Below are 26,168 nucleotides of genomic sequence, written 5' to 3'. Positions count from 1 at the left end.
CCTCACGGATCCACTGGCAGCTGCATACAGGGCACGTTATACATGTTCCAGTTATGCAGGTTTTACGTAGGGCCTATTTTAAGTTTAGGCATTTTGTTATTACTGGACCTGCTGAAGTTTAGACCCGTAGTACACCAGTGCACCTCTTAGGTAACATTGGACAGGCTGTGGTAATCTGTTCAAGGATTGTCTACTTAAATAGCAGTATCGACAAAGAGAACTGAAATTCCATGTTAATCATAGTAATTGCTCCAAAGACAAACTGGCAAGCAGCTGCAGAGAAACTGGAAATGTAGCTAGTTTTACACCACAGGTCCTAAATAGTACTGCTGGATGAATCTTCTGTTTAGTCAGTGAGAGACACCCCCCCCCGTAAGTCGTAGGACCAAGGATTTCCCCTTCCTCAATGGGTATAGGTGAGTAAAATTTCCCGGAGCATAAAAGCATGTTACAGAAGTGGTCAGATTTTCAGTTTTGAATTAGAAGAGATACTTTCATTTTCAGTATCTCCATTAATGCTGCTTTTTTGCGAGACCAGGAGTGTGAACTCCTGTATCTGAGCCAAAATTCCAACCTAAGCAGAATGTACTCATCTAAATTTCCCTTTTGGTTTCATTTGGACAGGGTATTCTTTGGTGTAGAGTTGCTGTGTACTGTTACAGCAGTTGCTGTGTTGAGAGCTTGGGAATGTGCTCCCATGGAAGAGGTTACGTAAAAAACTAGACCATTATAATCTTAGAGAAACCCCCGAGTGTGGTGATTAACAAGAGAAAACGATTAGGGGAAACACATCAAAGAGTCTCTGTGAGAGTCCAAAGAGGAAAAATACTGATTATATTTGTTTTGATTTTGTCTTACATGAAGTAAGAGATGTGTGGCGTGTCCTGGGTCACCACCCTAAGGGGTGTGTACTTAAAGACAACAGAATCAGACTCCAAGACTTGTGTGTGGTTTATTTTGGTTGCAGGGCTGGGAAGATAAGATACCATTGTGCCATCTACATAGTGGTGCTATCAATCTCATAGATTATAGTTTCCATACACCTCTGACCACCTCACCTGCCCTCTGCCCGCTAATCTCTTTCTAACAGGATAACTCCTAGCTTACTGGCCTTTTAAAAACTTTCAGCTGTGATTTATTTAAACAGCCACAGAAATGTTTTTCTTCTCCAAATGTGTAATTCTTCTCTCTGATGAAAGCAGCCAGAAGCGTGAGATGGGTAACATTGATTACTAAAGCCATTGTGCTAGATCAGGCTCAATAAATTGTGAATCTTAGGGGCTAAAATTATTTAGAAATCCATCCAAGGTCAGGGAATAAGAGTAGATACTTTTTGATTGATAGCCTTGTTGTTCACGCTCCCCCAGGTTATAATACTGTTATTTTGGAACAATGTTAGATTCATTTTAAAAAGTTTATTAGACTTAGACTGCCCTGGGAACCGTGTTAGAAAAGATTTGAGCTAATGAAATATGCAAAGTGTGGTTTTAGGGCTCTCCTTTAATGTGGAAAGGAGAAGAAAGGTTTTAGTTGGCTACAGCAAATCCAGTAAGGGAACTGTTTACTTAAGGCTCTCACAGTTATTTTTTATGTGCATTTTCAGAGCTTTTCAGCTGGATTTAGTTCTTGTAGAGCAGCATATTAAATAATATTTTCTTCTGATGCTTGTTTTTCAGTTGGTATTCTGACTTAAGTAGTTACAGTCATTTTTTCTTTGGGAGACTGGTACAGCAGATCCCCAAAACAAATCAGAAAATAACTGAGTGTAACACTGGAAATGGAGGAATATAAAATATAATCCCAATTTAGGTAGGAGTATTGCATCTGAGTTTATTTTCCCATGTGTAAAATGACATGGCAGTAGGAGCACTACAGATTCTTGATGACAAGGCTTGCATACACTTAAGTGATGCAGCCACCCTAAGAAAATGGAAGTCAACAAAGCCTTGGTCCTACCCTATCACAAATGTCATCTCTCTTCTCAAGTGCTCATCTGTAATGGAAATAATATACCAAATATATATCTGAAGGTGACAGAGAAGGAGCCCCTTGGCATCTTAGAAGCTCCAGTGCTTCCCTGGCTGCCTCATGTTGATAGTCATTTTAGGATTTCTTCTATTTCACATTAGGAAAAACACTGGCAACTGTGCATGTTATTTTCTAACATAAACAAAGAGACTGAACCAAAAAATTGAGGTGCAGGAACATATTCTCTGTGTGCCAATTAGGTGATATATTGACTTTGCTGGTTATGCATGTTTGGCTTTGGCCTTTTTAGAACACACCCAAGTTTGAGTCCAAGCTGCTGATGTTGTCTTGTACTTCTTTTTTTATGACTTTTGGTGAGTGTAAACGAGGCTGCTTGGAGCAAAATGTTCTAGGTGAAAGATCCTTGCATTTTTCTAATGTTCTTCTGTCATCTTGATTTGATGACATGGTGTAAAATCTACCTGTTTGCATGACTAGTCTGGGACTCTGGAGAGTAATAGGTGAGAAACAGAGTGGAGAAATGAGTGGAGACAGCAGTACTTTCATTCAAACCTTGAAGATTGTCAGACACTTCCTACATCTGGAATGTCTTGCTCTTGCACATTAGATTGATTATTTTTTGTCCAGGACTCTAATCTGCTTTCCCTTCTTAAAAGAAAGATTGAGAAGAATCATTCTGTTTACATTAGCATTTAGTTTTGATCTGGTACTCACAAAACCTCAGATACGTTTGGAAAGCAAATAGTGGTGCAATGGCAAAAGCAGTGGTGGCAAATGCTGTTGGTTTGGTTTTTTAATTTATTTTTCCTAACAGCAAAACTAAAAATGTGATGTTGATTTATATGCAGTGTTACCGATTCCTATATTGTTACAGCTATTTAATCTAGAGTCTTATAAGCACCCAAAATGTGAAGAACTTAATAGTTATTAGCATTGAAGGTCTTTTTTCCCGTGTACTCTGTCCTACCTTTGTTATTCAGTGCACAGTGCTGCATTAATGTAAGCAGCACTGTTGTATTTCTCATCATTACATTCTTCCAAGTCATAGCAACAATGCTGGAGGGGAAACCATTGTCTATAGGAAACGTTCTTAAGCTTTTTAAAGGCTTCCATCCAGAAAAACTTTTTGGTAGAGAAAGGTTGACACTGTGAGCATTCATTCTGCTAATGTTCTCGTTTTGATTACGCTCTTTGCAGGTTGCACAGAGTCACAGTTTGAGTGAGAGCTGCAGAACACATGCTGAATTCCAAAATTAGGTGCTCATCTTAAACAAAATTTCTCTGTCTGTGTTTTGGATGCTTAATCAAAGTGGTGGCTCAGGAGCAGGCCGTTCAGTCTCCAGTGGCTCAGATGAGGAGTGCAATGGGTAAGCACTGTTAAAAACCAAGTGCATACGTTTGAAAATGTTGATCCATATCACATTATTATAAGTAGTAGGGAAATGTCATGACTTACTGAGATTAAACAAAGACCTGCTTAGAATCTTGTGACTTCAGCCCATAAATGGATTTCATCACTCATTACAGCTGCATAAACAAATGCATGTGGTATATATGCATGTTTTGTTTTTGGAAGTCGTCGTTTTTAAAATCCCCTCAGAGGTGTTTATTTTTATTTTTTTATTTTTTTAATTGCTCTTAATGAGCCAGAGTTCCCCAGTTCTGGTGCAATGCCTCATGTACCTGAGCAGCATAGCATGCTCATTGCTTTTAAGTGAATAGTTTGCCTACTTTTCTCCCTTTCTGGCAGCTGAACTGCTTTGGCAAGCAAGTCATTTTAAAGGAGGAATTTACAATATGAAACCTGCTGTCAAAACTTTTATTCCTTTTATGAAAGCCTTAACCTAGTGCTCGTTTAGAGCTGTAGAAATATAGTCCTGGCCCCATCAGCAGTCGGAGTATGTCTTACTGACATGGATGGCTCAGCTCCTGCTGAATAAATATCATGTATCTAGATATTTTTCAATTGGTTAACGTAACTTTTCCTGTTGTCTATGTACCTGTTTCTCCTGATGGGCCTCATGTGAAGAATCCTAGAAACCAATGCCCTGTGATTATCCACCTGTAATTAGTACTTCACCCATGTTTTCTTGCCAATATGTTGCAAGTGGGATGTGGCAAGATTAAGCAAAGTTTTGGTCTCCCTGCTGAGACTATTACCTGAAGGCACTAATGATGACAGTGGTTCGTGATGTAGAACAGGTGCTTGTCATCTGTGGCTTTAAAATGTGGCATAGATAAACACTGTCAAATCATTCCTGTATCTCTGGGTTAAAATAGACCACATTTGGTTAAAAATTACACTGCTTAGCATGTGAAGCAGGCACTTACCAAAGATTAACCTTGAGAAACCAAGAAGGCAAAATACATGGGTAATTCCTTGAATTCCAGTTTGCCATTTTATACTTTGATCTGGGATGCTGCGTTATTCTTAGATGGGCTGCATGTTTGTAGGTGCTTATTCTCATCATATATAAAAGGAAATAACTTGCTCAGGGTCACTGTATTTTTTTGTTGGTGCTTTCTGAGAAGGATTAAAAAAAAAAACCAAGTTTCACAGTAAATATTGGTGGGAAAAATCGTACTTTTTTTCTGATGTTACTTGCAGCCTCCTCTTTTTACTTGTGAAAGGTAATCAGGAAAGTAGAAGGAACAACATGGGACAACTTGTGGTTGGGGCTCTTATGCATATATACCATATAGATGGATTTGGCCTGAATTGGATTACTTCGTTTTACTCCCCAGGAAGATAAAACACGTAACAAAGAACAGTTTAAGTTAAAATGAATAAACCCCAAATCTCTTTGCTTCTCTGTCCAGTAGCATTTATTTTTAGGCAGCTTGGAAGGAGTCACAATCATATGTGGTCCTAAAACTTGCTTAAACAAGCTGCTGAATGTGTGAGGCTGAGTATCCTGCCCCTCCTGTTGAAGTGGAAAGAAAATCCAGTTGCTCATCACCTCTGAAAATCTACCCTCTTGTTTAGGTACTTAAAAAGATTCCTGACGCACTCCAAAATGTTGCCTTGAACGCCTTAAAATGTCACATTAAAATCACGTACAGTTCACCCACAAACCATCTGCCTTTACAGATCTGAAAACGATTAATTAAGCTTCTTGCCTTCCTAATAGGGCCCATTGGAAGTGGCACGCGGCTGTCTGTGGGTCTGCAGTGCAACAGGACGGCCGTGGCCGAGGGTCCCTCTGGCCGGTGGCAGACCAAGCCTTGCCTCACCTCGCTGTGCTGCTTAGCCCGGCTCTAACAGCGGGCTGGGGAAATACCTGCGTTTGTCCTTAAAAGGCTCTCCAGCTGCTGCCCGGGCCCTGCTCCTGCCCCAGCGCTTCCTGGCTCAGCTCAGCCACGCTCCTAAAAAGGCAGTTCCTCGCTCCTGCTTCCCACAGCCCAGCTCCCCGGGGAGGACAGCCCTCCCAGGGCCGGCGGTTTGCTTACAAGGAGAGCCTTCCTTATGGGTTTTGCTGTCGCTTCTCAAGGAAGCAGTCGTGTTTACAAGCTCTGCTGGGGTTATCCTCTCCTTGATGAATAATGGAAAGTAGAACAGAGAGCAGTGCCCGAGCCTGCAAGCCTCCCCGTGCAGGCACGTTTCTGCAGCGGCGTGCGGCCCGGAGGGTTGTGCGCAGGGAAGGAGATGCGCCATGGGAAGCAGCTCAGAGCCGTGGTCTTGAAAGCGTATTAGGTTATGGTTTTATAATAGAAAGTAGTCAGCAGCAACATGAGCTCAAAGCAATTCATGTCCTTTTTCCTCCCTCCCCTGGCTGCCATTCCTGCGCTGCCTCTTCGCTGGTGCTCGCGCAGCTCTTTGTGGGGCCATGCTGTGTTTTTGGTTTCATTTGTTCTGAAAGCCAGAAAAGCATTTTCTGCTCGGCTCAAAAAGTTGTGCAAGTGTTAACCGAGTGAAGGACAGGAATGAGGGGCAACAAGGCTTCGTTACTCATGCCCCATACTCTTCCTAACACGAAACCATGGGCAGCGTGCGCTCCTTCTGGAGAAAAACTCTCCAAATGCTGAATGTTTTATTAGATATTTCTACAGCTTTAATTTAATGTTTCTGAAGGATCTGATTACTGGTTTCTTTCTTTCACGTGCCAAGTTACAGGCTTAGTTACAGTCTGGTAGATTTTTAAGGACAAGTTCTTTACCAAAGCCAGATTTTGGAAAAGGCTTGAATATAGCAATTCAGAAGGGGCTTTACTTTTATTAAATTAACAAATCATCCTGGCTTAATTTGAAAAAATCATGAAGAGTATTTCTCAAATTTAAGATCTGTGAAATTCAGACATGTGCAGCACACTAAGTGCTCTCAGACTCATTTCAGAGAGGGACTTCGAATAATTCATTTCCATGGGGGTTGCTTGGGAGAGGCCAGAGCCAGAGCTCCCTATCACTGTGCTCTTTAGAGCACGTGGGACATTGGGGTGCAGCTCATGGAGGCTGAACACGTTGTACTCAGGCACAGCAGTTGTCTCTTCAGAGCCACATGTTTCCTTCGTTTATCAGACTGCTCCTGGCAATCCTGTTTAACCTTTGGACTTTATGACCTCTCTCAGGATGTAGCACTGGTTCCCTAATATCTCTTCTCTTTTGCCAAGTTTCCAGCAGGCAATGATGCCGTGACAAGCAGGGTCACAGGTGTTAAGGGAAGTCAGCAGCACAAACAATTGCTATTGCAAAACTGGATTCCACGCTTTCAAGGATGAAATTCTGCTTTTCTCTTTTCCTGAGATTACAAGGCATTTCATACCTCATTTTTCTTTCACACCAGTGCTAGGTGCACTCCCGTGGGTTAAGTAGGTGAGGTTAACAGTACTGATGGTGTGGATAAAAGTAATGGGAGTGGCACACACTCATTTAATGCATGTTAGCTGAGGTCTGTTGTGCATTTTCTAGTGTTGCCTTTATACCTTCTGGTACTTCTGTCGTGTAAAATATAGTAAAACTCATGGTATTTGTGTGTTTGAATGGTAGTTAATGAGATACGTAGGAAGAAACAGATCAGGCAATAAGGAAGAGGGTGATTAGAGAGAAACGTTGATCGAACAAAAGGAGGAGGGTGGCTGATCGTTGGTCAGTGCCGTGGGAGGTGGCACATCTGACTAACGGCTGTGGAATGTGATAGTTTGGCAGAAGGAAAACATGTACAGCTATAGGTTTGTGGCTGTCGGGTGACAGTGGTCCTAATACACAGCATAGGTCAGATTGGGAAGTTGTATGTTGTTGGGAAGATGCACGCATGGAGCGGTAGTGAGGGGAGTGCAGTGTTAGTGCAGAGCAGCTTGTCTTCTGTGCAGTGTTATGAAAGGAGACTGAATTATCCAGATCTTAGCAGCTTCAGAAACCTATGAATTTTAGAGTTCTTTATGTACACAAAGCACTTTGATGCAACAGCACTATGGTCAGTCTGAATTAACAGCCCCGTCTCACCCTTATCCCTTCTCAGCCCCTGATTGTGTTGCTTTCCTTAGTCTACAGTGCAGCAGCTCTGCATGGGGCTCTCACTGGTCCCTGTTTATGGACAGATTTGTAGCAGAGCGACTCCATCAGTTTCAGTATTGCTAATATTTTTATAGACTGTTCCAGCTGTGTTCCTTTGTGTGAACACAGCCGAATCAAGGACATATTCCCCTTCCAGTATGTGAAGTAAGTGGAGTTTTTGAAGTGTAAATCTACCTGACTTAGGAGATGTTATTGCTTCAACCTTACTGATAAAACAGAGAAAATACTTGAATGTTTTGAAGGGGATATCTAGAAAAGCAGGAGCCCTTTCAGTAACATGGGTCCTCTGAAGTCCAATGGCAACCCATGTTTTAGCCCTGAATGCAGCCTCAGTGCTTTGTTCATTTTCTAATAGCCAATATGATGCAGTAAGACTTGTGGAAAAAAGTGACTAAAGGTATCTGAGTTTTCCCTTTAGCCACATGAGGATTGCGAGTACAGTTCTGATAACGCAGGATAAAGCACACTATAGAACAAGCTAATGTTGTTATAGCCATGCATATTAAATGTAATCAGTGTTTATAAAAGGAGCCTTTATCAGGAAACGTCACTAAAAGGTAAGGAACCTTTTACAAGTAGATTATTACTTCCTGGGATGGGCTCTGTGTACAGTTTATAGGAAGCTAACATATTAGTGCTACTGTCTTTGGTTAATAAGCAAATTTATTTTTGTACTAAGCATATTTTGATGTAAACAATACAGGCTCGTGTATTATAATCAGTCAATGTCATTGCTACTTAAGAAAATCAAACTTACAGAATTCAGAATCAACCATCACAGCACAGTTTACTTGTTGGTGCTTTAATGCAGTGCCCTTTAAACACAGCTGTCCCAAAAGGTATGCCACTTTGCAGAGGGCTGCAAAAGACACTGAGGATCTGGGTTGTTTTCACTGGCCCTAAATGCAACCTATGGTAATACTGATGGAGTTTACCAAAAAGGCATTTTCTAGGGCTGTGCTCTGAAAGTGGGTGCAGCTTTCTTTTGTCCCACCTTCAGTTGTCTTTGCTTATAGCCCAGCTTTTAGTGCTGCTAACCAGAAATACCTTGAAGTGCTGGGCTGTAAACTACAGCAGACCAGTGGCTGTTGCTCAAGTTCTTTGCTTCTTGTGGTGAGGATGGGAACCTTAAAAATTGGGTAGGGTAGGGAGCAGGAAATGGGAGCCATTACAACTGTTCCAAGGAAGTGGTTCCACTCGTGAATCACAGTCCTGGTTTCTCCATGCTGTGTGGGAGTGGTGTCCTGTCCTGGCGGCTCTGCCACTGGGGAGAAGAGAGAAGGAGACTGCTCCCCCAGCATCACTCCTCCTCAGTCTGCTGTCATTTGGGCAGCTGCAGCAGCAGAGAATCTGGATGGTTGAAGTACTCTTAAGCTTTTACACAGCATCAATTAAGGGTTGCATTCCATTGCTATTCAGATGATGACCAGAGAGTGACAAGGAGCGCTGTCCTTTACTGAAGGGGTTTGACCAAATACCACAAACACCTGGGTTATCCTGTAGAGAACAAAATCTGCTATTGTGTGAGACAACCCGGGCTGCCAAGTCTTGCCCACCCTCCCACCCCCCCCCCCTTTTTTTTTTCCTGCTGTCATGAGTCACACAGCTCTGGCAGTGCCTGGAGCCAGTCTCACAGTAGCACAGGAACCTCTTACCCTCACTTGTTCTGCAGTCCTACCCTGAGGAAATCTGCTGCGTAGGCTTCTGCTCCCTTTCTCACTGCATCGAATTGCTGCCACACCTCAGTTTCTTCAGGCCTTCTTGTCAGGGCACCATTGTCTTACTCATAACCGATACAGACATCAAAATCAAGCAGTCTCTCCTCTGCTGACCAAGCTCTGTGCCTCCTACAGGCTTTTTCAGTGCTGAAGGGACTGTACACTGTATCTAGTTTAAAGCCTCACCCAGGAGCTGTTCCTGCCCATTCTCAGGAAGAGAAAGCATAGAATAGGAGAGATCCTAGCAGTGAGTGTTGCTGTCGTTTGTCCTTTCAAAGCCCACACATGGCAGTGGACTGGATGATCTTGGGGGTCTTTTCCAACCTCAGTGCTTCTGTTAGATAAATCCCCATCACTCATTAAGGGCTTGCTGTAGCTGTACCAGCAGTGGCTGTGTGTTAGTAGCACAAGTCTCCTATTTGCAGTTTGAAAGGCAGTGGGTGCACACAATGGATGACATGGAGAAAGGACAGACCTCTGCCTCTCCCTTTGTTACCTTTGCGCTGATTAAATGCATCCTCTTCCTTCTCTGAAGCAAAGGTGCACTGGCATGGATGAAAGAAGAGCCAGCCTAATTCATAGAAAGCAAGCTGAAAGAGCTGGGTTTAAAAAGACTTGTACCTGCCTGGATACTGGATCCTCATAGAAAACCTGATATAGCCCCAAGAATCTACTAGAGGTATAAGCAAGCTGAGATATATAATCTGCACAGGGATGATTTCTGCGATTTAAAGAGAAGTTCTGCTTCTATTTCTAAACTCACTGCTGCTCTGCCTTGCTGTGTTTTCACTAACATGCAGCCCAACAGGGTTGAACAGTAAGCTGGGTGCTTCTCCAGATGCAGTTACAGGGAAGGATGTGTGCAAGCTACAGCGAACTCTTCAGGGTCAACTAAAGTCTCCTGGGTTGGAGTTAATTGGACTTAATTCTCGGGAAGGGGCAGCAGAAGAGGATCCACAGTGCATACATAGAGGAGCTGGGGCTTGGTCTTTGCTCCCTCCACAGAGGCTTATTGCTCACATGGGCTCAGAAGTCGATGCCATGTTCAGATGTGAGAATATCTGCAAAGTTGAATCTGTTCATATAGAATCAGTGTCAGTTAGGGACTTCAGGTAATAATTTCCAGAGTAAAATCCAAATGTATTTTAAAGAGTCAAGAGATTCTTCTGTTTTAAGATAGACTGCAAGTAACTGAAAACAACTGGCTGTGCCTCACTCATTACCATTTTCTTAGATAGCTATAGTGTCTTGGAAGTTTGTCCTTCATGATAAAAGGGTGCACCTTCTCATTTCTATAGAAATAGTCTTCCAGAGTCACACTAGGGTTGCACAAGATGTGAAACAAATTATGTACCTGAACGCAAAACCCACCAACACTGCAAGTTATTTTGTGTTAGCTATTTTATGCTTTTGTTGAAAACAAAATAGTCCATAAAGTCACGAGGAAAAGTGCTACAAATTCTGGTTGTTATTTTTAATGTAACAGTACCCTTTTCCTGGCTGAGAAATATCCACGAGGTGACAGGTGGATGTAGACGGAGCATTAGGAAACTTGGAGGTTAGATCAGGCCACTGATAGCAGGAACTGAACAAGAGCTGAGGCTGGGATTCCTAGTGAGCCTTCAATTAGATAGTCAAGCTAATGAAAGAGAGGCTTAACCTTAGAGATATCCTCTTCCTAGTGGCTTCTTGTATTCCTGGTGCCAAGGCTCTCAGTGATATGCGTACAGATCTGCAAGTGCAGCCTTAATTAAAGGAGTGCATACAACTCAGCCTCTATCCAGTATCACTGAAGCTACACGGTACACACGGGCTGAATTAGCATTTCTGATTAACCTCTGCTTTCTGCACAGATGTCCCAAGGTGTTAATCCTTATGTTAGTGTAATGAGCTGGAAAAGCTTTGGGTAGAAATCCAAGCATCATCTAAAAAACAACTAATGTTTTTGTCATTATCTTGACTGTCAGACAGAACCCAACTTGGTTTGATTATTAAGTAAGAAATGTGCTCAGACTGACAGCTTGTACGTCGTGTTTTATCTTTAGAAAGAACTTTCACAGTCTCCAGTTATAAGCTTCAAAAATAGTATAGGTTTGTAACTGAAAGGCTGGCAGATGTTTAGCTGTTGCAGATAAAAGCGAGGTTTAAATAGTTATTAATTTCACATGCTGCTATCATGGAAAGCAGTCAATAAATGTGGAAGACCGATGCATTATAGTTAGCTTTTACAGATACTAGCACCCTAACAAATTGTTTAAATGTCTGCTGCTTATTCTTTGTAACTCTTTGTAATGCTTCCAGTGACTACAGTGACATGCTTAGATAGAAGAGCTGATCTACTGAAGTCTTACCCTAGAAATGAACTCCACTAATCAACTGCTCATGACTCCAACAGATGTTTCTGTTTTTCTGACAATTGAAACCTCATGTTCTATGTTTTTAAAATATATTTTCTTCTTTTCATACTAGCAGCAAATGCCCCATTACACATGTGAGCTTCAAAAACTTGTCACATGATACCAGGAACAAATTGTTAAGTCGGTCAGCGAAGTTAAGGCTTGAACTGGTGGTCCACTGAAGGCGACTGGGTCTTAAAAGCTGGGGGAGTGGAATATGAAACTACTGTACTGTGGTTTTGTTGTAAATGCTGATACCCCATTGCAGCCCCGTGTATGAAATTTGGAAATGTTAGTTGAACTCAGATCAAAACTCTTTGTTCAAAGGCTGAATCGTTTTAGGATGTGGAGATAAAGTTGAGTGATACATCTGAGGATATGAGTATTGTGCTTTTGAAACCACAAAAACGGGATAAGAATTGTTTATATGATGTTATGTAAGGATTTATCTCCTGAGGCCGATCAGAATGGGTAAATTTTCAGACATAGTGGAAATACAAATGTGAAAGATTTTCTTTTAACTTTGATTTGCTTAGTCTGTTGCATTAAGCTTACCGCTCCAGGTCTATTCTTATTGATAAGTGACTGATGGATCACTGAGCAATCAATATCTTTGTGTGATTTGGGGAGGAGGAAAAATAATGTGAGTGCCATTAATGATTTATTGTCACCCCACAAAGATGCAGCATGCTCTGCTGTCAACTAAGTCAGAACTACTTAGTGTAAATGAACCACCTGTTAAGAGAGTACAATGGAACAATTAAGACTGCAAGCAGTGGAGACACCCTTTGAGATTACAACAATTCATTTGCAAACCATTTTTCTGTTAGCAGTGAGCAAGTCACAGTAAGCTATCCTCTGCCCCCAGCTACCCACACTTGACTGATTCAGGAGCCGTGGCTTAGCAGGGTTAAACAGGCAAGGCAAGACCAGGAAGCTTATCACTATTCACACTTTGTTTGCCAAGCAAGATCCTGACCAAATGTGGGGTACCTTAACCAGGACTTGTTCTTTTACCCTATCCCAAAGTAAATACATTAACTTGCTGTTGTTGCTGGACTTGACTGTCAGGAGAAAGCCAAGAACAAAGAGCAGAGTGAGTTGCAAACTGTTTGATTGAGTGGAATAGAGGTGAAAATGAAAGCGTGGGGGGCATAGACTGCTTCTGCTGCCACTGTTGGGATGCTAGGTTATTTGGGACATTTCTGTCCGTGCAAAAAGGCATCGGGTTGATGAGTGGGCCCAACTACATTGCTATCAGGAGTGCGTGTGTCAGTGTTTCAATTACAAAACTGCAGAGGTAGGATTTAATCAGTTAAGGATGTAGGAACTGGGAAGCTCGTAAAAGGTGAATAACAAAGGCAGCAGATGATCCCCATTAGGGCATGTTCACAGCCTGATCAGAGTGGGAGGAGAGGAATCTTTAAAGGAAAGAATCCTCTAAGCCAAGGGATGACAGAGCTTGATTAGAAGTGCTGAAGTAGGCTGACAAGTCAAGCCGTTTCAAACTGAAGACACAAGTATGGGAAAAGAAAGAAAGTGATGGATAGAGCAGAGTTAAGACATCGAGAAAATCAAGCCAATCAGTGGTAGGAAAAAAAGAGAAAAGTACTGAGAAAGGCTGAAACTGGACAAGATATCACTAAAGTAAATGGGAAAGGGCAGATGCAAATTCACTTTGTAGTGACCCTTTTGAAGCAGTTGCTTCTCAGACTGGCCTGCCAGTTGGTGATAGAGATGCTCTGGAGTGCACTGAAATAAGTGCAGAGATTCCACCTGGTGTCGGTAGTACTGGAACAGTCTATAGCTGATAAAAAAACAAAGCAACAACCAAGAGATGCATCATCAGGCCAAAATAAGCGTTCCCCTTACCCATTATGAGAGACAGGAGTCAGTAAACCAAAGCCAACTTTGTCTGAAACCCCAATTAAGGAGCTTTCTTAGGTCTTTGGAAGGGTGTAAGAAAGCTCTGTTACCCTTTGCCCTGATTCCAGGATTGTAGCAAGGCAGATTGCAGAGGTTTCTCCTTCCAGGGAGGATTTCCAGAAGACTTAAGTCGGCTGTTTGATACACTTGTGGTGTTCTTGTGAGTATTTGTGCGTACATACTGATCCCAGCGAGAGGGCAGTGATGGCAGATGTACTCTGTCAGGAGCTGGCCACAGCTGTGGCACTACCCAGGGGAGTTCAGTCCCATGGGGACGTTCAGTCTGGCAGCCCCCAGCACCACGTCCATGCTCTCGCTCACATTCACAGTGCCAGCAGTGAGTAGTCATCTGCCGGCTGCACGCCCACGGAGCACATCAGGAAGGAAACGGCTGGTCTCTAACAGGCAGGAGTGTTCTGAGAGAAAAAAGAAGTAATAAAGCAAGCAGCAGGCAGCCTATGTACCAATTCCTCCCGGACTAAAGGAATCCTTTGCCCCGTGATTCATGCTGAGCTGTCCGGTTCATCCGGCAGCAGCCGTGTCAGGCAGCCACCCACTGTTAGCTGGGTGCTGCTGCTGCTGCTGGCACAGGAGCCTGCAGCATTTCAGGATTCTTTTGTTAGTCAGAGCACTGGCACTTCCTTTGGCATTCGTCGGTCCGCAGGAAGGTTTGTGTGCGACTGAAGGCTTTTTTTGTTGTTGTTGTTGCTTTGTTATTATTTTGTTCATTTGCACATTTACAACCCTGAAGGTTTGGTTCAGACGTCTTCCTCGCTCCCACTTCCTGTAGGTTGAAGTCTCTGTTTTCTGATGATTAGCCAATACCGGCTGTTCTGGCAGTGAAGATGTCTCAAATCAATCCTATCCTGTCTGGCTCTCAAATCAATCCTATCCTGTCTGGCTTTCCAGGAAGAGCCGCCCCTCCCCTCTCCCTCCACAACCCCTGTCATCCAAGATTGAAATTTATCAGAGCTGCTGTGAGCAGGAAATTAGCTCCTTTACAACTTGTTCTCCACCGCTTCTCATTCATTTCATTGTTTCAACATTTTCCAGAAAATAAAGCAGAAAACAAACCTGCTTCATCTTCGGAGAAGTTGTGCTGTTAACCTGTGAAATGCTTATTTCCCTGGCAGGCTGCTGCTTATCTTTACAGCAGAATCACGAGATTAAAATCAGTTACAGCTGAACCGAGATAAAGAGTAAAACACTGGAAAACATTTAGTCATCCTTTAGCATCCTGAAGATAAGAATTTCTGCATAAAGGCATCAAAGCAGTAGCAAGTGCCAAAGGAGGGATTGGCTCAGGGAAAATGGAGTGAAGGGTGCTACCTATAGACTTAGGAATGTGCCTATAAGGAGCTTACTTGAGGCTCTGTGTCTCTGACACCTATGATAAATTGGATTGATTTTTCTGAGGAGCTGAGCACCTGTTAATTCCATCCATGGGAAACTCTCCTTAGAGCTGCATTTGGGTAACAGGAAAGTGACTTTTAGCTTATTTTATGTCTGACTTTAAACATGTGTATATTCATGTATTCTGTGTGTCCTTCCAGCAGCAGCATTGGAAGATATTTCTTGAGATATGTAGAAGGAAAATACTCTCTTAATTAATATCAGACATTTTTGGTGCTATTCAGCATTAAAAATAAACGTCTGCCTTGCCAGAAGTAAATTTGGCAATTGTGTGCTCCCTCCCTGCTGCAGGAAAACAATGTCTCTCTTCAGAGCTCAGAACCAAGCTTTGGCAATGAGACGAGGACCAATGTCCATTGATCTCAATGGAAAATCTATTATTAGAAAGATTGCTGTGACCACATCCTGCCATCATTTTGTACTGAGAACCACCACTGAGGTCAGCAGGATTTTTGTGCAAATATTTATGGCAGGATATGGCCCACTTCAGGGCATTCTGAGGGCTGAGAAGCGTTCAGATGAATTGTTCCTTCTTCTTGTTGATCCTATCGGTCTGCTAAAATCTGATCCACAAACAATTCAAAATCCCACCATCTAAGTTGATGTTGACTGAAACTGAGTAACTCAGTTTGTGCTCTTTGAAATCAGACATGAGGCAAGAGTCTGGCATTGCACAATGTCCTGACTGGTTTTACTGTGCCTTGGACACTGAATGGCTTGCATCCTTCTAGCTTCTCAAGAAAGCAGGGAAGACTAAGTTGCTGCTGTGATAGATAGACCTGTGGCTACAGCAAGTGAAAACTGCTGTTAATTGAGTAACTCAAGATTTTCGTATTCAGCAAATGCTTTGCATGTGTGACTAGTGCAGCTAATTTCCTGCTTGCCAAATTCAGTTCTATCAATGCTTATTGGAACCACGAACTTGGATAGTAAAGGGAACGCACTCCCATTTATCCTTTTGATATGGGGAATAAATGAATTCTTTTCAGCTTACTGTACATCCGTGTTTTCACTGGACAGCAAAAAACTGTGTCACTGACTCATTGTTTGATCTTGGGTAAATCATCGAATCCAGCCATCCCAGTACCCTTGTGTACATAAATAATGTAATGACTCTCATCTGTCTATACAAACTGTTAGATTAACTTCATTTTATACAGTTTTTAGCTTTCCTTTAGTCTTTCCTGGAATGCTTTATTGATGAAAGAAGGCTCGTACCTGAAAGGTAAACCCCAAGAGGTCCTGTCCTGATCTGTGTGCTGAAACCATCAGCATTCACAAGTTTTTGCAGTTTGTGTGAATAACACCATTGTAGCCAGAGTAAATGCTTCTGGAACCTGTCAGACCAGGCTTTCATTTTATAGCAATTTGGCACTGCAGTAATTGTTCTGATAACAGTACAACACGGCTTTCTCAGCAGTTTCTTCTGGAGTCTCTCTGAGTTTCTGCAAGCTGGGAACATAACCTGTGTTGTGAACCTTAGTTACGTTTGAGCTTAGTTACGTTTGAGCAAAGATTCCCTGTTCAAGATGAAATAGGCACAACAACCGATGCTCACCTGAAAGAGGAGTTGTGCCATTTCCTGATCTTACAGAGAACTTATTTTAGTTTGCAGCCTAAAAAACTGTAAGGGAAAGTCGTAATCATTTCCTTCTGTATCAAGAGACATAAAGAAAAAAGAAATGCTGTAAAATGACCCACAGAGGTAAATGAGACATTCCACATTTGCAAGCCTGCAAGACATTTTCAATTACAGACTATGCAAAATAATTCTCTGCATTATCACCTGCATCTTGAGGCTCGGGAACTGTGTTTGGTTTATGGACTCCTCCTCATGTAGATTTCTGCCTGAAAAAAAAAAAGTCACTTGAATGCTGGAAAAAAAAAGCCTTGCTAAGAAAACAACTGTTGGTGGAAGTGAATTAGTTCCAAAGAAACTTGTCTCTTCACATTTCTTCAGTTGGAGATAAATTTTTTGGAGGGAAATGACTACAGGATGTGAGGATCAGTGAGTGCAGGGGATGTGTGGTATACCCAGTAAGAGCTTTTCAAATGAATGTGAGATAAGAATTTCAGTTTCAGTTGTTATCCCGATGCAAGAATAAAACTGAATAACCTCAAACACTGATGCAAGTGGAATTCTTGTTTTCCAGCCAGTTCTGAACCAGAACTGTGTGCTGGTGAAGGGTGCTGGAGAGAGAGATTTCCTCTGCAGTATTCAATGAAAAATGTAATCCTGCTACTGCACTGTGCTCAGAGATGTCTGGCTCCCTGATGGAGCTCCTGGTGAAGCAGCATAAGCAGTAAGAACACCAACAGAGGCAGCTTTGTGATTTATATGCTGAGTTGTGACTCAGACTGTATTCAGCTCCACCTTGCCCAGAGATTTCTTTCTTAATCTTGGGCAATTCATTTAATCTCTCTATGCTTTGGTTTCCTGTCTTTGAGAGTTTGCCTGCGTGAGGCATCAGTGAACCACCTGAAGTGGGATATTAGCTTAATGCAACCTAGTAAGCAAGCTAACCTGTCCTGAAGAAGTTCAAGTGGTTAATTTTCAACTTTGAGTTCCTATTTCGCTCAAGTGCATCTAAAAATTGGATCAAATCAGGATAATGAAGCTGAGTGGTCCACATGCTGTATTTGCAGCTAAGAAGGTTTTTTTCTCTAAACCTTGTCTACCTTTTGTCCAGCTCCCTACAGAAGTGATCAGATAGCTTTGAGGCTGTCTGGAAGCATGGGTCTACCAACAACCCTATTTGCTGGGGCCCTGTGGGCTGCCCTGCCTCAAAAGGCCTTGGATTCATCTGTGTTTTGGTGGGAGAATGAGTTACTATGACTTCAGGAGCGGCATGAGCCTTATGGTTGAAGTTTCTTACAAGGTTGGAATAGAAAGTGAAGGGCAGTGATGGAAGTCTTGTGGTTCGTTGCAAAGCCTATAACAGTGGGAGTCTTCAAAATCCAGTAATTTTACTGACACCTTTTGAATGAAAACGTTCAGGTTCAGTCTGTACAAAGTCACATGACTGAAACAAAAGGGAATCTTTTAGCTGCTTCCTTCTATTGTCTTGTCTCACTGTCTGCTCTACCACTGATGTTCTTTTTTGTTGGAATGAACACCATGGTTTTCGTTCCGGAGAATAATAATAATAGCTATAATAGAAAATTACCACTTAGCAAATCATTTTGGAAAGTACATATGGAAATCTTTAAGAGTGGAAATAGTTGCGATGGATGATAGTTGCTATTAGCAATAAAAGTGTTTGACTTAAAAAAAAAAAAAGCATGGAGATACTGAAATTTCATCTGGATAGATGCAGGCGTATACTGAGCGCGTGATCTTTTCAGACGCTGGAAGGACGGAGGGGAGATGGTGAATACCCTGAAGTCCTGACCTGCCTTCTTAAAGTTCTCCCTACCACAGGCACTAAGTGTTCTTTAATGCAAGTCAAACACTCTGAACAAGGAAAGAGAGAGAAATCAGTCTGAGCAGGAAGCTTGAAATATTCTCAGACTAATTGAGTTTAGATAATTAAGGGGTTTTGGAGCATTAATTCAGGGGAGAATGGGAGGGGAGGACAGTTTAATTGAGATTGCCTGTCCATCTGTGAATTCTCTGTGCAGCCTTCTGTGGCACGTCCCGATTGTCATTCGTTCTGACCTCAAGCAGTTGATGCAGTTTGTATTGACCTTATTAGCTGGCAACACTGCAGGCTTCCCTTCCCTTTGCACTTTGTTGCTATTCACATTCTGCCTCCAGAACAGGGCATGTGTGACAGTTTTTTTGTGTTGTCCTTGACTGGAGGAAGTGCCCTGTCCTGTCATGTCTGCCCTCTTGGGACCTCGCAGCATCAAGCCAGGAGTTGGAGAGGTGAGGAACATCATTTGAATGCTGCTTTGTAGTTCAGGAGAAGCTGTTAGCAGTTCCCCGTGTACTGGAGCTAAGTCTTCATCCCTGCCACAGCAACGGAGCCAAAATTGGAATCAAAACCCAGACCTCTACTGCTAGGAGCAGCTTGATGGCGATGATAAGCCCATCTGGTTCAGTAGGTGAGAGGAGATGGCAGCCAAGCCTTATTGCTTTCCAAGGGAAAAGGCTCTGAATAGCTTTGCTGCCATTAAGTAAGCAGCTTTTTTAAAGGATGTCATTGTATATTCTACATCACAGAAACAAATACCTGCACTATCTGCAGTACAGCACCATGGATCACTTCCACGTGCAGCTGCTGATGTCTCAAGCTCCCCTGCATCTGATAGCATGAAAGAGAGAGATCCTGTGAGATTTGGACAGCACAGGCTGGAGCCAGAGGAGTGTGCCTGTCCTGCAGTACAGGAGGTGGGATTGCTGTTGAGGACAGTGCTGAAGTACCCACAGCTGAGGCCTGGCTGCTGTCTGACAGCTTGGGTGAGCCTAGAGTGCTGCAAGAACGATGTTGACATCTGAATTTTGATTTGTTGTGGAATGAATGGAGCTGTGTTCTGCTAGAGTGACCCTCTCTTTAACCATGCCCGCCCTTCAGGCAAGGGGAGTGAATTCCACTTTCACACCAATGGGTGCCCATAGACACTGCAGTGATTTACGTGGGAGCACCGTGCCAATGTAATCAAGATCAAACCACTGTTAAAACTGTAGCTCCTTAATTTAGAAAGAAGCTGGCAGATACCGGGAGGAAAAGCCTGGAAGCCTGTCAGAGCACTGACAAATTGTACTGAACTCGTGTTTGTAAATGCAAGCAACTGACTTGGTGCATCCTAAGGACCTCTGAGAAAGTAAGGAGGCACCTGACGTGGCTTCTCTGCAGTTTGCTTCTTGTCTTCTGCTCTTATACGAGTGCTTCCAGGGAGGAGTTGCAGTGAAGCACAAGGTGCTGGTTGCTCACAGTGACCCACCCGTGTCAGAAATCTGCTTGTCAAAAACCAGGGATAACTCGAGGATGTTTTCATAGAGAGCAGTGCAAGAGCTGTGTGCTAGCCTGCTCTCATCAGGTGTTTTCCTGGTGATGTTGTCGTCACTGATCCTCCGGGACTATTCGGATATGGGAAAGTGGAATAAATAATCAAAGAGGATGTTTCTAGCTGCTAATTTTCAGTCCAATTTGATATTGGTCCAAGTTTTAACACTTCCTTTCTCTGCCAACCACATACTAAAAATAACATATTTTCAGGATATTGGAGACCACTGGTAATCTGTGGTATTTGGCACTTGAACATTGCCTTTCATCTGGAGATCTCAAGGCAGAAAGTTGGAGCCTCAAAGTGTCTACTTGAAGTTGGGAGAATTTGAGACATTATTAGGGTTGTTTGGCATGTAAATGACCAGGAGGCAAAATCTGAATGACTGGAAATGTCTGAGTTTTCTCCTTGAGTGACATCTATTTAAAAAAAGAAACCATCTTGCCTTAGCACTCTGTGCCACGCAGCAGGGAAGATCCTTCTTGGGGCCTGGGGGGCCAGTTGGGCTGTGCTAGTGGGATCCTGGATTTCCCAGCAGTTACAGCAGGAGCTAATTCACGTTTCATTCTGTTTCTTTGCCCAGTGAAGCAAGGCTTTAAAGTAGCTTTCAGTAATCAGAGTGTTAACTAACACTTCTGGCATAGAGAATGTTTTTTTGACAAGGCTTTTATTTACTTTTCTGTTTTCCATCTCTGCATTAGGATTATTTTTCACTTTGGTCCTTGTCATCAGTAAGATAGAGATGGTGGAAGCAACTTAAAAAAAAAAAAAAACAAGAAAGAAAAAAAAAAACAAAACAGCAAACATTTGGCTGGAAGGAAAGCCAAAGATTAGTTCTGTTTGTGTAGATTTATTGTAACGTTACCAAAAGTCAGGAGTGTTCCCTGCACTGCCCAGAATACAGCAGCACAGTGTATCAGAAGGGTCTTCTAAGGCCTTGGGAAAGCAGCTGCTTTTCTTCTGCTGGGAAAACAACACATAGGTGATGGGATTCGGCCAAAGGCTGTGAGTCCAGTGAGGGAGTTCAGAGTCTGATCTAGCAGACATGCTGAGAACAAGATGCAGGTTCCCCAAGGAAAGTGGATGTGTTTGGATTCCCTCACTGGGTAGTTGAGAGCTTTTCTCCCAAGACTCAGAGTAGCAGCAGAGCCTCTTTCCTCCTGAGCTGAAGGAGGACTAATGTTTTCTTGTGTTTAATAGTTTTGATTGCTCTGCTTATTTTGTAATTTGCTTAAGTCTCTCAAAGCAACTGTAATTTAATCAAGCTGGCAACAGTGATCGCTTGCCTGGACAGCAGCGAGAGCATTCATCCCACAGTGGTGCAGGCAGCTGGCTGTCCTGGCCATGTGCAACTGCTGAGAGCAGAGCAGATCCTGTGGGGAATGAATTACTGCCTCCAGCACATCACGGAACCCATTGATTTTCATTTTGTGCCACCTTTCACAGAAATGGTGGGCACAGGTTGATAGCTGCAGCAGTCAGAGCTAGAGACTGTGACCCACACCCTGATTGTAAGCACAGACAAAACCGTGCCAGTACTTCATTACTTCTGTGTCGATACAAGAGCAAGATGTGATCCACCATTCAGGCAACCTGGCCAGGCATGCACACATCATCCTGCCACTGCTCGATGTTACTCGTTTCCCTTGGAGGCACTTTCAGTTCTAAGTTCCAGAAGTTGCTGTAACCAATTGACACTGTTTGCATTTGTCATTACAACAACTTTAATACTTCTTATGTCTCTTTAGCCTTCCTGACCTGCAGGGACCTTCTCTTCCACTTACAGCCCCTCTGGCTGCCTTCAAAAACAAATTATTCAGAAAAGGCTGTTCTCATTCAGGTGCTCCGTTTGCCTTGAGACTCAGCTTGACAGCCATCTCTACCAACACTGCCTGTGCTGCTCTGGGTGACTTGAAGCACCTGAACTTTGTGGGATCTTAGTGCCTTGACCCCGTTGGAAACCATTACCATATCTGGGAGGCAGCTCAGGGCTTGAAGTCCTGCAGGTATGGAAGCACCTGCCATCACTGGGAAGGAGTTCTTACTTTTCAATACAGGCAATGTGGTGGTGTAGGGACGGCTGGTGTGCGTGAGCGTTGGGTTGTTTATTTGGCATAAGGAATGAAGACACCTGCCTGATAAGACATTTAAATGTTAGGCAAGTGTCAAAACTGCCCACAACTATTTGGCCTAGCATATCTCAGGGAAGTTACCATTTCCACCCTGATTGCGAGAGCTCCTTTTATTAAGTTGTACTATATTGTCCATCTGACCATGCACTGAAGCAATTTCTTAGCCCCTGCTTGCCTCATCTGGCCCCATCCTGACAGATGTGAAGGAGCACAGGTGGATAATGGAAGTTGTTTTCCCCAGTATTGGCAGTAAGGTGCAAGTACCAGGTCTCCTTAGAGATATTTTATGCCTGACTGTTGCATCATGCTTGGTGACCTTCAAACTCTTGCTTGTGTGGAGGCTGTGGGGACCTTTTGATTTACAGCACTGCTATTTAAGTGGTTGTACACCTTGGCAAGGGCCAAATTACTATTTCAGTTCAAGTCTGTGGGTGATGAGTGAAGAGACACATTTTGCACTCCTGTCACACTGCTGAGAGATTTATTTATTTTTGAGTGTTGCAGATTTCATTTGAAGTTAGAGAAAAAAAAAAGAGTTCATTGCCTAAAGAAGAAAATGCCTTGATGGTACATTTCTTTGTCTCTTGCTTTACTTCTCATTCCTTGGGAGCTGCTTCACGAGGGAACCTCTATTTTAGCTTTGCCTCCAACTTCTGATTGTTCTGGGCTTTTCTCTCCACATTACTCATTTCTGGCTCTTGCTTGGATTTGTTCCAGTACCCTTCTCTTCATCTCCACTTAAAAAATCTTTCCTTTGCATCTTTACTCTCTTTTCCCTTGGCAGGGAACAAAAGGGAGGCACTGCTTGTGGAAAAATAACCACTTGGAAACCTGTGAACACAAAGTGAGGCTGAGAGAATCAGATGCATTTCTGGAGGTGCTGGTGTAGAGATGGAGAGATAGTGGATGTTCTGGGGGCTCCTGCGTCGCTCCTGGGCTGGAGAAGCAGAAGTGAAAGACAAGACAGCTGCAGAGGAGCAGAATTCATTTCCAGCCTTTGCCCTTCTTGGACGATGAGCAAGCAGGTGCCTGTCGGTTGAATTGCAGTGAATGTTGCACAAGAAACTGTAGGCTGGTGGAAAGACTCCAGGGAGCCAGCTTCAGCCTACGGACAGTAGGTTTGACTCCCTTAGTCTAGACACTCTCACAGGCACTACGTCAGCAACAATTTGTCAGTCTCTATTTTCCAGTGGCGTGGTTATTATTTACTAGTGCTGACATTGTCCTTATGCTCTTCCTTACTCTTGTGATGTAGGGTTCACTTTGAGCAGGCTGGCTACCAGAGTCACAAGTTTCATGCTCTGTTCTGTGATATTAGTGATACTAATCCTCAGCAGAGGCAAAGGCACTGAACACAGCTGAGGCCCACAGGGAGGCAAGGAGAATATCTTTGGAAATTCACAAGACGTGTCTTGTGAATTTCCACTTCCAGCTGATGACCCAAGAGCCTCAGATATTTTAATAGGAATTGTACAGGTTCAGATACATGCATCATGTTTGGGAATAAAGGTATGACCATACATTGTTCAATTTCCAAACCATTGATGGTGTGTCATGACTGCAAATTTTTACACAACAGACCTTCAGCTTTCAGATGTTGTGGCTTGAGCAAAATTGCACACATTTCCTGGAAACATTAAATGCAACCTATCTTCAAACATTAAATAAGATGCCTAACATAAGGAGGCACTGTCTCTGGATCCTCTTTGTAGAAAACAAAAAGCTGCCTTTGCAGAAGCTTTTCAAACTAACTTCTGGTCTGAATCACTTTCTGACAGCATTTTCTTCTTCCTACAGACTGGAGAGGAGGTCTGAATTAGGTAGAACAACATTTTAAAGTAAAGCTTTTTGAATAACTCCCTTTTTACTTCTTTTCTTTTTGCAACTGGGATTAAAAGTTTTAAGTGCTGAGGTTTTGCACCCCAATTTCTGGACTGCATAGCTCTCCAACAACACGATATCAAGTCTCCATAATACAGATAGAAGGCGATGGAACAGTGGCGTGTGTTAAGGATCTGAGATGAAGAAACTTATGTCTACAAATACAGACTTCTTAGAATGTGTTTAATGCAGTGCTTGGTTTTATAATATGCAGCAGGATAATACAAGTTTTGCAAGACTTGTCTTTAATGTTTTGGATCCACTCCCAGGTACTGAAAGGGCATTAAACTGTGCAACTTGCTGGTTTCGGGGAGGGGAGGGGGAGGAAGGGAAACCCGTGGAAAAATAAATCTTTAACTCAGAACAAAAATCAAGGAACTCTCTCAAACTCTGAGGATCGATGTTGTTTTATTATTAAACCACTGTGCTGTTGTTCCCATGGAAACAAAGAAACAAATATTTGGAGCTCAGTAACACCTTCCACCAAAATTCCAGTAAGAATGTTTTGGAAAGCATTTCTGTCAGTGTGAGCCCTCCTGTTCTCTGAATGAAAGCTTTGTGCAGCCGTCTTGAACTCCTGCACAGGCGACAAGGTGAAACTGTGCACTCAACCTCATGAACATTACTTGTCTTTACAATTCTTTAAGAAGAATTAATTGCATCAGGATGTCTTTGCCCAGCACAAACGATAAGTGAGAGGCTCCAGGAAAAACCCAAATGAAATGTGTGACAGCAGTGACATCTGGACTTTTGCTATTGGTTTGGGACTCTTTTTTTCTCAATCCATCATTTTGTACAGATCAATCCTAGCAATGTGCCAAACGATTTCTCCTTGAACCCAGAGTGATCTGTTCACAAATGGAAGAAAACAAAGGACGAAATACACCTGAAATTTTGGCCAAAAATCATGTTTACTTTTCTAAGATAATATGATCCATCTTTTCATTACCATTGGGAAGAAATCTTTCCATGCTGCCAGATGTCTTTTACCTAAGGCACCCCATCTGTTTGTATTTGCTGTTTGGGGTGAGGGAAGGAAATCTGATTAAACTTAGCAGGTACTCTTTTCTTTTTTCTTTTTCTTTTTTTAATTAAAATGGTGCTATTGTCTTCTCTTTGTCTGCATAAATGCTTTCACCTGCAGGTCAACTGTCATATTTTAACAATTCAACCACCAGGAAGTTTCCTTGTTACCCTGATACCTAAACAAGGAATTTTGTCAGAACAAGAAGTAATAAAATACACAGACTTTGGTTTTCTGTGTTGAATATTTTAGTGAACGTAAGGTCAAAACTGCAATTAAATATCTCACCACTGGGAAAAGCATCATACTTCTCATTTCCAGTGTGGAAAAAAGTCGGCTGTGTCTTACGAAGTGCAAGCCCATTTTGCAGCCTTTCCCTTGCAGTCATCATCTTTTGCTTATCTACCCACATAACCTGTTTTCACACCATTGATAGACATTTAATATCTTAGAAATCTCTTCTGCTCTGGCAAATATCTTTGAAATCTGCTAGTTGGTTCAAAAGTGATTAAGTATTGATGGAGGAATACTCATCTACATAATGCTTTTGCACATTAGGCTAAAATATAAGTTTCTGATATCTGAGGGGACATTGTGGTGAATTTGGCTCTCTTCTGAACTCAAGTTCATTTATGCCACATTTACTGTGTAATACTGCCCACACAAGGATGCTTCAGCCCTCCAAACATGCAGTAAAACAAACACAGTTGTCTAAGGCTTGATAAATTTGAACGGATTTTTTCTCCTATTTCCTTCCCTAATGAATGTTGACAGCATTGTCCAGAAACTGCCCAGAGTTGGAAGGTTTAAATTGTAACCAGCTCTAAGATCATTCTTTTCAAATTACAGGCAGGGTCGAGTGCAGCAACATGGGGAACCTTCCTTTGCTGTAGGGTGAACGAACACTTGGGATGCCTTTGATGGACCACACACTGTAATACCTTTCAGTTTTATCAAATAATAACTCAGAAACCCTTGAGCCATATGCAATTTGAACTGAAGTCAGGGGGCATACTCAGCATGTGGTTTGTCGCCCCTGGAATATATCATGATGGGTGGAATATACTTAAATGAGAGGGTAGGAGGTAGTGCTCCTTATTTGTAAAATCCTGCTTAAGATAATTAAAGTAGTATAGAGCAGAAGGAAGTCTTTTGCCTAGGCTAGTGGTTATCTGCATATCATGGCCTAGCATGTCTCCTGTCTCAAAGGAGTATGTAATTCAAGAAG

The 26,168-nt window shown here is 42.6% G+C and overlaps 1 protein-coding gene across 8 annotated transcripts in view; it reads left to right on the top strand.

Annotated features, from left to right (window-relative positions):
* Positions 1-26,168, top strand: part of FGGY (FGGY carbohydrate kinase domain containing) — a 276,235-nt gene that overhangs the window by 33,054 nt on the left and 217,013 nt on the right. For all 8 annotated transcript variants that reach the window (XM_065738156.1, XM_065738206.1, XM_065738165.1 and 5 more), the window contains one exon: positions 3,187-3,356. The gene's annotated coding sequence lies outside the window, so the exon portion shown is untranslated. The remainder of the gene's footprint in view (positions 1-3,186; positions 3,357-26,168) is intronic.

This window comes from Cyrtonyx montezumae, unplaced genomic scaffold, assembly GCF_038088225.1.
Source record: "Cyrtonyx montezumae isolate F1298 unplaced genomic scaffold, pur_monq_1.0 scaffold_1, whole genome shotgun sequence".
Lineage (NCBI taxonomy): Eukaryota > Metazoa > Chordata > Aves > Galliformes > Odontophoridae > Cyrtonyx > Cyrtonyx montezumae.
Note: the sequence above shows the minus strand (reverse complement) of the source record. Positions and strands in the feature narration are given on the sequence as shown.